The 13,236-nt window shown below is 49.3% G+C and overlaps 1 protein-coding gene across 1 annotated transcript in view; it reads right to left on the bottom strand.

The window, feature by feature from the left end:
• Positions 1-13,236, bottom strand: part of CEPT1 (choline/ethanolamine phosphotransferase 1) — a 151,364-nt gene that overhangs the window by 106,380 nt on the left and 31,748 nt on the right. The gene's annotated exons all lie outside the window — the stretch shown is intronic.

Genomic DNA, 13,236 nt, shown 5'->3' with positions numbered 1-13,236 from the left:
GAGAAAAAAAAAAAAAGGTTTAGTCTCCAGGGGCTGTAAACTTATGGAACAGTCTCTCAGGTATCGTGGTGGGCTTCAAAACAAAGGTTAGATACATTCCTAGAGCAAAATAACATTACTGCTTATGCAGAAATATAGAATCACATCCCTTCCCCTTCTTCCAACCATACCCCTTCCCTTCAATTTCATGGTTGAACTCGATGGACATACGCATTTTTTCTACCGTCCTAACTACCGTATTTATCGGGGTATACCACGCACCGGCCTATAACACGCACCCTCATTTTACCAAGGATATTTGGGTAAAAAAAGTTTTTTACCCAAATATCCATGGTAAAATGAGGGTGCGTGTGTGCGCGTGTATACCCCGATATACCCCCAGGAAAGGCAGGGGGAGAGAGGCCGTCGCTGCCCGCTTCTCTCCCCCTGCCTTTCCTGGGGTCTAGAGCCCTGCTGCCGGCCCTTCTCTCCTCCTGGCTATCGGCGCCGCTGCCCGTTCTGTCCCCCTGACTATCGGTACCGGCGCCGACAGCCAGGGGGAGAGAAGGGGCAGCGGCACCCATTGCCAGCGCCGCTGCCCCGTTGCCTCCCCCCATCCCCGGTGGCATAATTACCTGAGTCGGGTCCGCGCTGCTGCAGGCCTCCGGCATGCGTCCCCTGCGTCGTTGCTATGCACGGCGCGGCACACTGACATCATGCGCCGCGCCGTTCAGAGCATAGCAACGACGCCGGGGACGCATGCCCGCTGCCCCTTCTCTCCCCCTGGCTGTCGGCACCGCTTCTCTCCCCCTGGCGGTGAGAAGGGCCGACAGCAGTGCTCTAGACCCCAGGAAAGGCAGGGGAAGAGAAGCGGGCAGCGACGGCCTCTCTCCCCCTGCCTTGGGGTGTATCGGCGTATAACACGCACACAGACTTTAGGCTAAAAATTTTAGCCTAAAAAGTGCGTGTTATACGCCGATAAATACGGCATGTAACTAAGGAGGTATTTGAGACCAGATAGTGTTACTTAATAAAGTCAATGATTATTGCTAATAAGTTTATTATTATACAACAATTAACTTATATTTAAGCCCTTTCTTGAATCACACCCCTCACTTCTGGATAGAAATTCCATACACATAATATTTCTGTATGACTGTGACCCTACCATCCTGCAGAGTTGAGTAGCACCACCCTCCTCTACTGGACTGAAGAGTCTACATTAAAAATAGGTGTAAAGAACTTCTAGGTAGGGGGATAAGCATTTAATTACAGGGAATACGATAACTAGGATCCCCCGCAATCTCGTGTACAGGGTCCTTGATACTTCTAAATCCTTAGAGAAGAGCAGCCCCCACCTTCCTGGAAGAACGCAATTGACGGCCTGCTCAGCCAATCACCGGCTGCAGTGAGTGGATGAGCGAGCTGTTACTTGCGTTTGTCTGGGAATGTTGAGGCCGGAGTGAGCTGAGGACGCGCAGCGGATCAAACATGAAATAAGATGGGAAAAAAAGCTTTAAGCTGTCCTCGTTGCTCGCTAAAATTCCTGCTTTTCAGCTGTCCTATAAAAACCAACGGTACTCCAGCAACACTAAATGAATTATTAGGAAGGAATTGAGGACTCATCTAAATCATAAATATCTAGTTTATTGGTATTTAAAACTACTACACTACTACTACTCTACTACTACAACCACCACCACGCACACTTAAACAAGTGTAGACATTCTCTAAATGACACCAACATGGTTAAGGGCTACAAACCCAAAACGTGTTGGCCTGTTTTATGGACTGTAATCGTTACTATCTTATATACTAATTGTTTTAATGGATTAAAGCATTTGAATTTATATTGGAAGTGCAATCTCGTAAGTGATTTCCTGCTTCTGAAATCTACCTAGCCAGTTTTTGAGTACATCACATGAGGATTATACTACAGAACTGGATGTAGGGGTGAGTGTCACACATTTTCATTCATCACATTAACCCCTTGATGACTCTGCAATTTTTCATTTTTTGAGCTTTCGTTTTTTCCTTCTAGTCTTCTAAGAGCAATAAATCTATCAATGTTTCACCTACAAACCCACAAGGGCTTAATTTTTGCACCAATTGTATTTTGCAACTTACCACCAAATCTACGGTGGAAAAAAAAATATAAAAATTTATATATATATATATATATATATATATATATATATATATATATATACACACACACACACACACATATACACACACACACACACACAACCCCAACACATCCACCATTTAGCAAATTTTGGGGGCTTCCGTTTGTACAAAGTGCGCTTTTCGGTAAAAAGGACACATTGTGTAAATTATGTAGGACCATACAATTTAAATTATACACAATTAGTGAAGGTTTTGTTTTAAATTATACCTTTTTGTACAAAAATTTGTATGTTTAAAAGCTTCTTCTGACCCCCATAGCTCTTATTTTTTGGTACAAGTACCACAAATGTTTATGGTTATTTACATTTATAGAGGGGTGTAGAGGAGCGGACCGAGGGGTGTAGAGGAGCGGACCGAGGGGTGTAGAGGAGCGGACCGAGGGGTGTAGAGGAGCGGACCGAGGGGTGTAGAGGAGCGGACCGAGGGGTGTAGAGGAGCGGACCGAGGGGTGTAGAGGAGCGGACCGAGGGGTGTAGAGGAGCGGACCGAGGGGTGTAGAGGAGCAGACCGAGGGGTGTAGAGGAGCAGACCGAGGGGTGTAGAGGAGCAGACCGAGGGGTGTAGAGGAGCAGACCGAGGGGTGTAGAGGAGCAGACCGAGGGGTGTAGAGGAGCAGACCGAGGGGTGTAGAGGAGCAGACCGAGGGGTGTAGAGGAGCAGACCGAGGGGTGTAGAGGAGCAGACCGAGGGGTGTAGAGGAGCAGACCGAGGGGTGTAGAGGAGCAGACCGAGGGGTGTAGAGGAGCAGACCGAGGGGTGTAGAGGAGCAGACCGAGGGGTGTAGAGGAGCAGACCGAGGGGTGTAGAGGAGCAGACCGAGGGGTGTAGAGGAGCAGACCGAGGGGTGTAGAGGAGCAGACCGAGGGGTGTAGAGGAGCAGACCGAGGGGTGTAGAGGAGCAGACCGAGGGGTGTAGAGGAGCAGACCGAGGGGTGTAGAGGAGCAGACCGAGGGGTGTAGAGGAGCAGACCGAGGGGTGTAGAGGAGCAGACCGAGGGGTGTAGAGGAGCAGACCGAGGGGTGTAGAGGAGCAGACCGAGGGGTGTAGAGGAGCAGACCGAGGGGTGTAGAGGAGCAGACCGAGGGGTGTAGAGGAGCAGACCGAGGGGTGTAGAGGAGCAGACCGAGGGGTGTAGAGGAGCAGACCGAGGGGTGTAGAGGAGCAGACCGAGGGGTGTAGAGGAGCAGACCGAGGGGTGTAGAGGAGCAGACCGAGGGGTGTAGAGGAGCAGACCGAGGGGTGTAGAGGAGCAGACCGAGGGGTGTAGAGGAGCAGACCGAGGGGTGTAGAGGAGCAGACCGAGGGGTGTAGAGGAGCAGACCGAGGGGTGTAGAGGAGCAGACCGAGGGGTGTAGAGGAGCAGACCGAGGGGTGTAGAGGAGCAGACCGAGGGGTGTAGAGGAGCAGACCGAGGGGTGTAGAGGAGCAGACCGAGGGGTGTAGAGGAGCAGACCGAGGGGTGTAGAGGAGCAGACCGAGGGGTGTAGAGGAGCAGACCGAGGGGTGTAGAGGAGCAGACCGAGGGGTGTAGAGGAGCAGACCGAGGGGTGTAGAGGAGCAGACCGAGGGGTGTAGAGGAGCAGACCGAGGGGTGTAGAGGAGCAGACCGAGGGGTGTAGAGGAGCAGACCGAGGGGTGTAGAGGAGCAGACCGAGGGGTGTAGAGGAGCAGACCGAGGGGTGTAGAGGAGCAGACCGAGGGGTGTAGAGGAGCAGACCGAGGGGTGTAGAGGAGCAGACCGAGGGGTGTAGAGGAGCAGACCGAGGGGTGTAGAGGAGCAGACCGAGGGGTGTAGAGGAGCAGACCGAGGGGTGTAGAGGAGCAGACCGAGGGGTGTAGAGGAGCAGACCGAGGGGTGTAGAGGAGCAGACCGAGGGGTGTAGAGGAGCAGACCGAGGGGTGTAGAGGAGCAGACCGAGGGGTGTAGAGGAGCAGACCGAGGGGTGTAGAGGAGCAGACCGAGGGGTGTAGAGGAGCAGACCGAGGGGTGTAGAGGAGCAGACCGAGGGGTGTAGAGGAGCAGACCGAGGGGTGTAGAGGAGCAGACCGAGGGGTGTAGAGGAGCAGACCGAGGGGTGTAGAGGAGCAGACCGAGGGGTGTAGAGGAGCAGACCGAGGGGTGTAGAGGAGCAGACCGAGGGGTGTAGAGGAGCAGACCGAGGGGTGTAGAGGAGCAGACCGAGGGGTGTAGAGGAGCAGACCGAGGGGTGTAGAGGAGCAGACCGAGGGGTGTAGAGGAGCAGACCGAGGGGTGTAGAGGAGCAGACCGAGGGGTGTAGAGGAGCAGACCGAGGGGTGTAGAGGAGCAGACCGAGGGGTGTAGAGGAGCAGACCAAGGGGTGTAGAGGAGCAGACCGAGGGGTGTAGAGGAGCAGACCGAGGGGTGTAGAGGAGCAGACCGAGGGGTGTAGAGGAGCAGACCGAGGGGTGTAGAGGAGCAGGCCGAGGGGTGTAGAGGAGCAGGCCGAGGGGTGTAGAGGAGCAGGCCGAGGGGTGTAGAGGAGCAGGCCGAGGGGTGTAGAGGAGCAGGCCGAGGGGTGTAGAGGAGCAGGCCGAGGGGTGTAGAGGAGCAGGCCGAGGGGTGTAGAGGAGCAGGCCGAGGGGTGTAGAGGAGCAGGCCGAGGGGTGTAGAGGAGCAGGCCGAGGGGTGTAGAGGAGCAGGCCGAGGGGTGTAGAGGAGCAGGCCGAGGGGTGTAGAGGAGCAGGCCGAGGGGTGTAGAGGAGCAGGCCGAGGGGTGTAGAGGAGCAGGCCGAGGGGTGTAGAGGAGCAGGCCGAGGGGTGTAGAGGAGCAGGCCGAGGGGTGTAGAGGAGCAGGCCGAGGGGTGTAGAGGAGCAGGCCGAGGGGTGTAGAGGAGCAGGCCGAGGGGTGTAGAGGAGCAGGCCGAGGGGTGTAGAGGAGCAGGCCGAGGGGTGTAGAGGAGCAGGCCGAGGGGTGTAGAGGAGCAGGCCGAGGGGTGTAGAGGAGCAGGCCGAGGGGTGTAGAGGAGCAGGCCGAGGGGTGTAGAGGAGCAGGCCGAGGGGTGTAGAGGAGCAGGCCGAGGGGTGTAGAGGAGCAGGCCGAGGGGTGTAGAGGAGCAGGCCGAGGGGTGTAGAGGAGCAGGCCGAGGGGTGTAGAGGAGCAGGCCGAGGGGTGTAGAGGAGCAGGCCGAGGGGTGTAGAGGAGCAGGCCGAGGGGTGTAGAGGAGCAGGCCGAGGGGTGTAGAGGAGCAGGCCGAGGGGTGTAGAGGAGCAGGCCGAGGGGTGTAGAGGAGCAGACCGAGGGGTGTAGAGGAGCAGACCGAGGGGTGTAGAGGAGCAGACCGAGGGGTGTAGAGGAGCAGACCGAGGGGTGTAGAGGAGCAGACCGAGGGGTGTAGAGGAGCAGACCGAGGGGTGTAGAGGAGCAGACCGAGGGGTGTAGAGGAGCAGACCGAGGGGTGTAGAGGAGCAGGCCGAGGGGTGTAGAGGAGCAGGCCGAGGGGTGTAGAGGAGCAGACCGAGGGGTGTAGAGGAGCAGGCCGAGGGGTGTAGAGGAGCAGACCGAGGGGTGTAGAGGAGCAGACCGAGGGGTGTAGAGGAGCAGACCGAGGGGTGTAGAGGAGCAGACAGAGGGGTGTAGAGGAGCAGACAGAGGGGTGTAGAGGAGCAGACAGAGGGGTGTAGAGGAGCAGACAGAGGGGTGTAGAGGAGCAGACAGAGAGGTGTAGAGGAGTGTACATGGGTGAGAGAGGGGTGTAGAGGAGCGTACATGGGTGACAGAGGGGTGTAGAGGAGTGTACATAGGTGACAGGAGGGTGGACGGGGGTGACAGGAGGGGGGACAAGGGTGACAGGGGGTGAACATAGGTGACAGGAGGGTGGACTGGGGTGGACATGGGTGACGGGGGGGGACAAGGGTTACGTGGGGGGGTGAACAAGGGATACAGGGGGGTGGACGGGAGTGAAAGGGATGACAGGAGGGTGAACATGGGTGACGGGAGTGAAAGGGATGACAGGAGGATGAACATGGGTGTGAACATGGGTGACAGGAGGGTGGACAGGGGTGTGGTGAACATGGGTGACAGGAGGGTGGACGAGGGTGACAGGTGGGTGGACAGGGGTGTGGTGAACATGGGTGACAGGAGGGTGGACGGGAGTGAAAAGGGATGACAGGAGGGTGGATGAGGGTGGACAGGGGTGACAGGGGGGGTGGTATTGGGTGGACCCGGGTGACAGTGGGGGGGGGGGGGGGGGGCGGGTTGGACAGGATTGAGAACGGGTAACAGAGGGGTGGAAAGGGTGCAGTACCTTAAGCAAGCCGGTCCGCGCAGCTTGCAGGTCCACGGCAGGCACGGGAGTCCGGCGCAGGTGAAGATCGTTCCGCCCCAGGGACCCATTTTCAGCTCACTGCGCCGCCCGTAATAGGGGGAGGTGGATGCAGTGGGGAGGGGGATGCTGTGTGCGCACACAGGCTTCCCATCACCCCTGCGCCACCAGTCATAAGCGCACAGGCCGGGGCGGGATATTTAAAAAAAATATATATAATCAATCACAGCAAAATCCCGCGGCACCACGGGCAGTGGCGAACAGCACACAAGTGTGCCTCAGCACCGCGGTTGGAAATCACTGGCATACACTGTAATGCTGTGCTGTAGTACAGCATTGATCAGCAGTGTTATTGGTGCTCCATTGCTTCAGACTGATCTGATTACACATCATCTTTATTCTGTAGGTCCATACTCTTACAACGATACCACATTTATACAGGTTTTAATTTGTTTTGCTTCTTTTACAAAAAGTATAACTTTTTGTATGAATATTAGTAGGTTTAGCAGTTCCTCTGATCTCTATAACTTTTTCTGTATATGTATGTGTCAAGGCTCATTTTTTGCATGGTGATCTGTAGTATTTATTGGTATCATTTTTGTTTTGATGGGACTTTTTAAATTGCTTTTAATGAATTATTTTAAAAAAAGGTACACAGAGACCATTACTTGCAACTTTGTTTGCACACACTGTTTGAAGGGGTACTCCGGTTATACAGATTTGTAAATTACTTCTATTTAAAAATCTTTACCCTTCCAGTACTTATCAGTGTATACTACAGAGGAAGTTGAGTAGTTCTTTTCATTCTCACCACAGTGGGCTTGGTTTTGCACTCTATCCATGTCAGGAACTGTCAGGAGCAGGAGAGGTTTGCTATGGGTATTTGTTCCTACTCTGGACAGTTCCTGACACAAAGGTGTCAACAGAGAGCACTGTGGATAGACTGAAAAGAACAACAACAACTTTCTCGATCGCAGTGCCGCACGCTATTAACCCTTTAGCCGCGTGGCTAAAAACGAAAGTAAAAGTGCCCGGCTAGCTCAGGGAGCTGTTTGGGATCGCCGCGGTATAATAGCAGCATCCCGAACAGCTGTAGCACAGGAGGAGGTCTTCTTACCTTCTCCTGCGCTGTCCGATCGCCGAATGAATGCTTCATGCCTGAGATCCAGGCTTGAGCATTCAATCGCCGAAAACACTGATTGATCCATTCCTATGGAGATGCAACAATCAGTGTTAAAGATCAGTTAATGCAATGTTATAGACCCTTATAGGAGCTATAATATTGCATAAGAAAAGTGTAAAAAAATCATTAACCCTTTATCCCTTCCCCTAATAAAAGTTTGTATCACCCGGCATTTCCAAGAATAAAAAAAAAAAAAAAGTGTAAATAAAAATAAACATACGTGGTATCGCCGTGTGCGGAAATGTCTGAATTATAAAAATATACCACTTTTTAAACTGCACGTTCAATGACGTACGCGCAAAAAAATTCCAAAGTCCAAAATAGCGCAAAAAAAGTGATCAAAAAGTCTGATCATAACAAAAATGGTACCGCTAAAACTTCAGATCACGGCGCAAAAAATGAGTCCTCATAACGTCCTGAACACAGAAAAATAAAAAGTTATAGGGGTCAGAAGATGACCATTTTAAACGTATAAATTTCCCTGCATGTATTCATGATTTTTTTCTGAAGTGATACAAAATCAAACCTATACAAGTAGGGTATCATTTTAACCGTATGGACCTACAGAATAAAGATAAGGTGTCATTTTTGCCGAAAAATGTACTGCGTAAAAACGGAAGCCCCCAAAACTTATAAAACTGTTTTTTCATCAATTTTGTCGCACATTGATTTTTTTTCCTGTTTCACTGTAGATTTTTGGGTAAAATGACTAAAGTCATTACAAAGTAGAATTAGTGACACAAAAAATAAGCCATTATATAGAATTTTAGGTGAAAAATTTAATGAGTTATGATTTTTTAAAGTTAAGGAGGAAAAATTGAAAATGAAAAAAACGGAAAAAGCCCGGGTCCTTAAGGGGTTAAGGTGGTGCTCTAGGGAACTTTCAAATCAGCAGACTTTTTTTTTTTTTATATACCATTCTCCACAAACTTTGAGGTCTACGGGAAGTTTCTTTCCTACCAGTGTACCTTCAGCTGCTGCAAAACTTTTCAAACCATGCCCAGTCAACTGAATTTACCACAGGAACCTCAGATCAAGGTGTAGAAACATCTTAGGCTGCATTCACATCACGATTTCTCCAATTTCTCCATCCGACCTGAGTAAACGATTTTTATAACTTAAAATCGTATGAAATCGTGTATACAGTCGGATCCATTGACCTCCATTAAAAAATCGGATCCATTACACACATCAGATTTGATCCGCATCCGATTTCACACGATTTTTGTTCAACCCTGATTTCAGACCCAAACAAAAATCGTGTGAAATCGGATGCGGATCAAATCGGATGTGTGTAATGGATCCGATTTTTTAATGGAGGTCAATGGATCCGACTTTATATACGACTTCATACGATTTTAAGTTATAAAAATCGTGTACTCAGGTTGGATGGAGAAATCGTGATGTGAATGCAGCCTTAAAGGGGTTATCCACCATAAGATGATTTTAGTTCTTACCTGCCACACAGTAATGGACATGCTTAGGAAGGATCTGCGCTTGTCTTGGGGCTAAATGGCTATGTTGTGAGATTACCATAATACTGTGGCTAGTTTTTTGTGAACTGGTATTTCCTGTTTGAGTTTTCTTTTTTGCCTACAAATCCAATAATTCCATTTTCCTCCCTCCCACATATCAGTGGGGTCCCATTGAAACATAAATGAGCTGCATCCATTCAAAAGACCGGTGGCTTTCAATCAGGGTGCCTACAGCTGTTGCATTAGTTGCAGATTGATCTCAAGCCCACCAAGCAATCTCTCCACCTACTGAAGCAGACAGGCTCCCTGTCATCAGCTGACTAGTGAGTCAGTGCAACACTAACAAAAAAGGTCCCCTTGGGGGTCTCCTGCAATTAGTATAGTTCCAACTAAAATTCCTTGGGGAAACAAATCCCCTCAGGGATAACCCTGACTAGAGGCACCCAAATATAATATTTAAAACTTAAAGCGTACCTGTCAGTGCAAATATATAAAACGTTTTTAACAATGACAGTGCCTTTAACTTTTATTGATGCCAAATAATAATGAATTGGTGCTCTATGGCCACAAGGTGGCAGTGACGTTTTAAAATTACAGCACTGTATTTGTCTTCTGATATTTATGGATTGCACAGATTCAATAGCCGATTATATTTGATATAGTTTGCTGGCTTAAGAAAACCAGTGTATTCACTGGCGATCTTTAATTTTATTCAGCCAGCTAACTAAACAGCATTTACTATGCTATTTCTGCAAACATATCCCAGCTGAGCTAAAATTATATCCCTCCTTTGACATTTCACCATTGACTGGCTTTTTCAAACAGCCTTGCGCTTCCAGATCGGCGATTCCGGGCTGAACGGATCTCTGGTGACCCGATAGCTCGGAAAATAGGGATAATCGGAGCAGTCAGAGACTGCTCCGATCATCCTGAAGGATAGGAGCAAGGTGGCAGTGGTGCCACTTCCTCCTACCCCCTGCCATTAGTCAGTTAGGACTAACTGACCAATGGCAGTTGGGGGGGGGGGGGGGGGCTAAATGTGAAATCCCCGCTCGGTCCGCCCCCGGATGTCAGGGCAGAGCGGGGGGCGGGGAGATGGTGGCGGGTACCTGAGGGCTGTCTGGGCATGCTTGGAGTTGTAGTTTTGCAACATCTGGAGGGCTACATTTTGGAGACCACTACTTAACGGTCTCCAAACTGATGTTCCCCAGTTGTTGCATAACTACAACTCCTAGCATGCCCAGACTGTCCAGGCATGCTGGGAGTTGTATTTCTGCAACGTCTGAAGGGCCAAATAATGCAGAACTACACACCCAGCATCCCTGACTGTCTGGGCATGCTGGGAGTTGTAGTTTTGCAACAGCTGGAGGCACACGGGTTGGAATCACTGAGCTAGAGTCTGTTTCCTAACTCAATGGTTCCCCACCAGTGTGCCTACAGCTGTTGCAAAACTACAGCTCCCAGCATGTACGGTCCGTCAGTGCATCCTGAGAGTTGTAGTTTTGCAACAGCTGAAGGTTTGGGTCGCCCCACCCCCCCATGTGAATGTACAGGGTACATTTACACGGGCGGGGGTTTACAGTGAGTTTCCTTCTATAAGTTTGACATCCGGCAATTTTTTCGCCGCAGCTCAAACTCGCATCGGAAAACTCACTGTGAACCCCTGCTAGTGCAAATGTACGCTAAAAACACTACACTACCACACAATAAAAAGTAAAACACTACATACACCCCCTTACACGTTCCCCCCCTTAAAAATTTTAAATGTCTCATACGACTGTTTCCTAAATGGAGCCTCCAGCTGTTGCAAAACAACAACTCCCAGTATTGCCGGACAGCCATTGACTGTCCTGGCAGGCTGGGAGTCTTGCAACAGCTGGAGGCACCCTGTTTGGGAAACACTGCTGTAGGGTTTTGCTGAAGACAAGCCTCATCCTTGTATCCGGGTCCGCCCCTATTGTAAATTCCTCAAATGCCCATGGTGCTCTCACTTCAGAGCCCTGTCGTATTTCAAGGCAACAGTTTAGGGCCACATATGGGGTATTTCCGTAATCAGGAGAAATTGCTCCTTTTACCCCTTATGAAAAGGTAAAAGTTGGGGGCTACACCAGCATGGTAAAAATTTTTTTAATAATTGTGAAAAAATGTTACACTAACATGCTGTGTTGCCCCATACTTTTCATTTTCACAAGAGGTAAAAGGAGACCCACAAAATTTCCAACACAATGTGGGGTACGGAAATACCCCACATAAGTGACGTAAAATGCTCTGCAGACGAACTACATGGCTCAGGAATGAGAGAGTGCCATGTACATTTGAGGCCTAAATTGGTGATTTGCACAGAGGTGGCTGATCATTACAGCGGTTCTGACAAATGCAAAAAAAAAAAAAAAAAAACTCACATGTGACCCCATTTTGGAAACGACACCCCTCACGGAACGTAACAAGAGGTATAGTGAGTCTTAATACCCCTCAGGTCTTTGACAAGTTTTCGTTAAAGTTGGACATGAAAATTAAAAAAATTTGTTTTTCCCCCTGAAATGCTGGTGTTACCCCAAATTTTTTCATTTTCACAAGGGGAAATAGGAAGAAAAGCCTCCCAAAATTTGTAACCCCTGTTTTTCTGAGTACGGAAATACCCCATATGTGGATGTAAAGAGCTCTGTGGGTGAACTACAATGCTCAGAAGAGAAGGAGCGCCATAGAGCTTTTGAAGAGAGAATTAGGCTGGAATTGAAGGCCATGTGCGTTTACAAAGCCCCCATGGTGCCAGAACAGTGGACCCCCCCCCCCCACATGTTACCCCATTTTGGAAACTACACCCCTCACGGAATGTAATAAGGGGTACAGGGAGCATTTACGACCCACAGGTGTCCGATTTTTTTAACAATCGTCCGTAAAAATTTAAAATTAAATTTTTCATTTGCACAGCCTACTGTTCCAAAGATCTGTCAAATGCCAGTGGGTGTAAATGCTCATTGCACCCCTTATTCAATTCTGTGAGGGGTGTAGTTTCAAAAAACAGGGTCACATGTGTGTGTGAGGGGTTACTTTTCTGGCACCACGGGGGGGGGGGGGGGGGGGCTTTGTAAACGCACATGGCCCCAGACTTCCATTCCAAACAAATTCTCTCTCCAAAAGCCCAATGGTGCTCCTTCTCTTCTGAGCATTGTAGTACACCAGCAGATCACTTAACATATGGGGTATTTCCATACTCCGAAGAAATGGGGTTACAAATTTTTGGGGGCTTTTTCTCCTATTACTCCTTGTGAAAATGAAAAATTTGGGGTAACACCAGCATTTTATTGAAAAACTTTTCTTATTTTTACGTCCCAATTTAACGAAAGTTTGTCAATCACCTTTGGGGTGTTAAGACTCACTGTACCCCTTGTTATGTTCCTTGAGGGGTGTAGTTTCCAAAATAGTATGCCATGTTTTTTTTTACTGTTCTGGCACCATGGGGGCTTCCTAAATGCGACATGCCATTTCAGCAAAATTTGCTCTTTCAAAATCCCATTGTCGCTCTCTCCCTTCTGAGCCCTTTAGTGGACCCACAGAGCACTTTACATCCACATGAGGTATTTCCTTACTCGAGAGAAAAGGGGTTACAAATTTTGGGGGGCATTTTCTCCTATTACTACTTGTGAAAATGAAAAGTTTGCGGTAACACCAGCATTTTAGTGTTAAAAATCTTCAGATCTAGAAGTTCTTCAATCACTTGTGAGGCGTTCAGGCTCACTATACCCCTTGTTACGTTCCTTGAGGGATGTAGTTTCCAAAATGGTATGCCATGTTTTTTTTTTTTTTTTTTTACTGTCCTGGCATCATGGGGGCTTCCTAAATGGAACATGCCCCTCAAAAACCATTGTCGCTCTCCAAAATGCCATTGTCGCTCCTTCCCTTCTGAGTCCTCTAGTGCACCCACAGAGCACTTTACATCAGCATATGAGTTATTTCCTTACTCGAGAGTAAATGAATTGCAAGTTTTGGGGGGCCTTTTTTACCTTTTAACCCTTGTAAAAATAAAAAAAAATGGTGCTACAATAACATTTTAGTGTAAAAAAAAATTTAGATTTTGATTTTTCTCCTCCATTTTGCTGCTATTCCTGTGAAACACCTAAAGG

The sequence above is a fragment of the Hyla sarda genome, chromosome 2, assembly GCF_029499605.1.
Source record: "Hyla sarda isolate aHylSar1 chromosome 2, aHylSar1.hap1, whole genome shotgun sequence".
Lineage (NCBI taxonomy): Eukaryota > Metazoa > Chordata > Amphibia > Anura > Hylidae > Hyla > Hyla sarda.
This window is presented reverse-complemented; position numbering and strand designations above follow the sequence as displayed.